Consider the following 5,070-nt stretch of genomic DNA (forward strand, 5'->3'; position numbering starts at 1 on the left):
GAATAGAATAGAATAGAATAGAATAGAATAGAATAGAATAGAAAAGAATAGAATAGAATAGAATAGAATAGAATAGAATAGAATAGAATAGAATAGAATAGAATAGAATAGAATAGAATAGAATAGAATAGAATAGAATAGAATAGAATAGAATAGAATAGAATAGAATAGAATAGAATAAAATAGAATAGAATAGAATAGAATAGAATAGAATAGAATAGAATAGAATAGAATAGAATAGAATAGAATAGAATAGAATAGAATAGAATAGAATAGAATAGAATAGAATAGAATAGAATAGAATAGAATAGAATAGAATAGAATAGAATAGAATAGAATAGAATAGAATAGAATAGAATAGAATAGAATAGAATAGAATAGAATAGAATAGAATAGAATAGAATAGAATAGAATAGAATAGAATAGAATAGAATAGAATAGAATAGAATAGAATAGAATAGAATAGAATAGAATAGAATAGAATAGAATAGAATAGAATAGAATAGAATAGAATAGAATAGAATAGAATAGAATAGAATAGAATAGAATAGAATAGAATAGAATAGAATAGAATAGAATAGAATAGAATAGAATAGAATAGAATAGAATAGAATAGAATAGAATAGAATAGAATAGAATAGAATAGAATAGAATAGAATAGAATAGAATAGAATAGAATAGAATAGAATAGAATAGAATAGAATAGAATAGAATAGAATAGAATAGAATAGAATAGAATAGAATAGAATAGAATAGAATAGAATAGAATAGAATAGAATAGAATAGAATAGAATAGAATAGAATAGAATAGAATAGAATAGAATAGAATAGAATAGAATAGAATAGAATAGAATAGAATAGAATAGAATAGAATAGAAATCATAGAGTGGAATAGAATAGAATAGAATAGAATAGAATAGAATAGAATAGAATAGAATAGAATAGAATAGAATAGAATAGAATAGAATAGAATAGAATAGAATAGAATAGAATAGGAGACTATAGAATAGAATAGAATAGAAGACTGCAGAATAGAATAGAATAGAATAGAATAGAATAGAATAGAATAGAATAGAATAGAATAGAATAGAATAGAATAGAATAGAATAGAATAGAATAGAATAGAATAGACTAGACTAGACTAGACTAGAATAGAATAGAATAGAATAGAATAGAATAGAATAGAATAGAATAGAATAGAATAGAATAGAATAGAATAGAATAGAATAGAATAGAATAGAATTTTTATTGGCCAAGTGTGATTGAACACACAAGGAATTTGTCTTGGTGCATATGCTCTCAGCGTACCTAAAAGAAAAACAAAATCTAAGAAGGTGGGTGATATTGCTTCTTTGGTTTGTGAAACTTAACGGAACACAACTTGAATTTTGGAGCAGTAATCTAAGAGGCCTAGAGGTGGAGTTGCTTGCCTCCCACTCGGAAGGTTGAGAGTTCAATCCTAAGTAGCAACAGATGTTTCTTTCAGAGTGCACATAGTGTGACTATTTTGAGACAACCCAGGAGCAAAATGGAAAGAGAGAAGTTGCTAAATGGTGAGGTATATATTTCCATGCTAAAGGTCAAAACATATAGTCACTGATTCTAGCAAACATATAGAAACTTATATATAATAAAAATGCATGAATTATTATATAGAAAACTTTATTTAAACTTTTGCTTTATATTACCTTCATTTAAATCAGTACATAATTCTACTGTAGATAGTGGTGAGAACATGGTGAATTAGGTTCAAATCACCACTTGAAGCTCACTTCATAAATAAAGCAACCAAGTGAAACTCACCTTTGAAATATCTAGATATTCACAATATTTATTTTATTTTTATACCAGCCTACAATACTTTCCCCCCTGAAAAATGCCTTTGACAAACAGATTCCATGTGAAGCAACATTCTTTGTCAGATAGTTAGACAGATACATACATTCAAGCTCTCTAATTCCTTTAAAGTATTTATCTTTTGAGAATAGTATTTCTTCTCTGCTCAGCTCACTATTAAGAAGAAAGGAATTTTCTAACAGTAGGTTGAATCCAACAAGTAAATTTCCCCTGTGGTTCAAGCCATGTAATTTTCTTAATTTCCAGCTGCTGCCCAAATGTTAAAGAGAGAGGTGCATCAGCAGAAAGACCATTTCTGCTTATCTGAATTTAATAGTATCCCATCTTGTCATAGCATAAGACAAAAAATACTAAACCAAATAAGGTTGGTATTGGAATTTTGGAAATATAGACAGACTTTTGAGCATATTCCAATGTTGAATTGGCTTTCCATCACACTGGATCACAGAAATGATCTCCTGAATCTTGAGTGTAAAACTGAAGGAATAATTTTCCTCTTTAAATTCTGTATTCCACTGTACAGTTTTCTGAATATCATCCTTTATCTTCCACGCAGAGAGATTATAGCTAGAGAGAGCGAGGAACTGAGTCGTGGCTTGTTCATAAACTTTCCACATGGTATTTGCATGGAAAGAGAACATTAGACATGGTTTGATTCAGCAACATCTATCTTTCTAATCTGTTGAAACATAAATCTTTCTGAAAAATGTCAAGTTCTTTCCCTGAAGCCACAAGAGATGCCCCATTCCTAGTAATATTAGTTGTTTATGAGGGGGGGATCTGAAACTATTGTATTGTAGCTTTCTAGCCCCCTATTTATTTCTTTTATTAAAAGGTCATTCCATCTTGGAACAATGTATTTGAGAATACTGTGATCTATTTAGTACTTTGGGATAATTGTTTAAACTTAGTATCGATCACATCTTTCTCCAGATACACCCCAAGAATGATTCTATGATAGGGCATATTCCTACAGCAATTTGAGAAAGAAATATGGTTGCTATGATAGTCTGACAGTTTGGTGTAGTGATTAAGGCACAAGGCTGAAAATCAAGAAACAATGAATACTGTTCTGCCTTTGGTGACTTTTCTACCAGCCCTAGAAAGAAAGCAATGGCAGACAATTCCTGGAGATTCTGTCAAGAAAACCAAAAATCATTGTCTACAATAAAAGTATGTCTATCATGTATTTCTCTCAGAATACTTTCTTGACCATGATGGAGGGATCTTGCTTTCCTCCCAATAACTTCTGTGGGAGTTATGACATATCAGAATTTGGTGCTGTGTCCATAGTATTTTGCTCGATAAATTTAGTCAAAACTCTACTCTCTGAAGTAGTGTAAAGCATTTTGTTAAAGAAAACAAACGAACCTTTTTTTCCTGAAAACCATTCTCTCCCCAAAAGCTATTCACTAATCTCTCATTGCCAGTTGCAAAGAACTAATGGTGGGAAACAATAGAAGTCCCAGCTCCAATTAACACATGCTATTTAAAAAAATTCTTGTTACTATTAATTTCTTAGTAATAAAAAGCAAACTCTAAGTTAAAAGGCATTATACTGAAAATATATTTTTTCCCTCCCTCCCTCCCTCCGTCCCCCCCCCACCTCTCTCTCTCTCTCTCTCTCTCTCTCTCTCTCTATATATATATATATATATATATATATATATATATATATATATATATATATATATATATATATATATATATATATATATATAAATATATATATATATATATATATATATATATTTTTTTTCTGAGGTTTTCACGTGTGTTTGTATATAGGTCTTTGGTTGTTTGCGTTTTCTCCGTGTAAAGTTGGAAGTGTCTTGGCGACGTTCGACGAAGTCTCATTCGTCATCTTCAGGCTTCAGCTCAGTGCTTCTGGGAGCAATGTGTGATCGCAGCTGTTTCTTCCTTTTAACTGCTAGTGGGGGTTTGAACTGATTGGGTGGGAGCTTGGCTGTGCTCTGATTGGATGGGGGTTTTTCTGTGCTCTGATTGGCTGGGGGTGTGTCCTGTGTTGGTGGGGGCTTGGTTGTGCTCAGTCTAGTCTGTGCTGCAGGGGGATTTGAGCTGGTGACCTGCATAGTTGTTGTTTGGCTTTGTGGTCGTGCTACATCTTACATCACCAGGACCGGATGGATTACACCCCAAGGTTCTGAAGGAACTGGCAGACGTGATCTCAGAACCACTGAACTATATCTTTCAAAGATCCTGGAGCACAGGGGAGCTGCCAGAGGACTGGAAAAGAGCTGATGTAGTTCCCATCTTCAAAAAAGGAAAAAAAACAGATCCAGGAAACTACAGACCTATCAGTCTGACCTCAATACCGGGGAAGATTCTGGAAAAGATAATCAAGCAACGAATCACCGAACACCTAGAAGCAAACAAAGTAATAACCAAAAGCCAACATGGGTTTGTCAAAAACAGATCATGCCAGACTAATCTTATCGCATTCTTTGACAAAATGACAAAATTAGTAGACCAGAGGAATGCTGTTGATATAATTTACTTGGACTTCAGTAAAGCATTTGATAAAGTAGACCATAACCTACTACTAGATAAAGTAGAAAAATGTGGGTTAGACAGCACCACCACCAGATGGATTCGTAACTGGCTGACCAACCGCACTCAACGTGTAGTCCTCAACAGAACTACATCCACATGGAGGGAAGTATGCAGTGGAGTACCCCAAGGCTCTGTTTTAGGCCCAGTACTCTTCAACATCTTCATCAATGACTTGGACGAGGGATAGATGGGAACTCATCAAATTTGCAGATGACACCAAGCTGGCAGGAATAGCCAACACTCCAGAAGATAGGCTCAAGTTACAGAAAGATCTTGACAGACTTGAACATTGGGCGCTATCTAACAAAATGAAATTCAACAGTGAAAAAGTAAGGTTCTACATTTAGGCCAAAAACAAAATGCACCAGTACCGTATATGTGGTACCTTGCTCAATAGTAGTACCTGTGAGAGGGATCTTGGAGTCCTAGTGGATAACCATCTAGATATGAGCCAGCAGTGTGCAGCAGCTGTTAAAAAGCCAACACAGTTCTGGGCTGCATAAACAGAGGATAGAATCAAGATCACGTGAAGTGCTAGTACCACTTTATAATGCCTTGGTAAGGCCACACTTGGAATATTGCATCCAGTTTTGGTCGCCACGATGTAAAAAAGATGTTGAGACTCTAGAAAGAGTGCAG

This window comes from Ahaetulla prasina, chromosome 3 (genome assembly GCF_028640845.1).
Source record: "Ahaetulla prasina isolate Xishuangbanna chromosome 3, ASM2864084v1, whole genome shotgun sequence".
Taxonomy (NCBI): domain Eukaryota; kingdom Metazoa; phylum Chordata; class Lepidosauria; order Squamata; family Colubridae; genus Ahaetulla; species Ahaetulla prasina.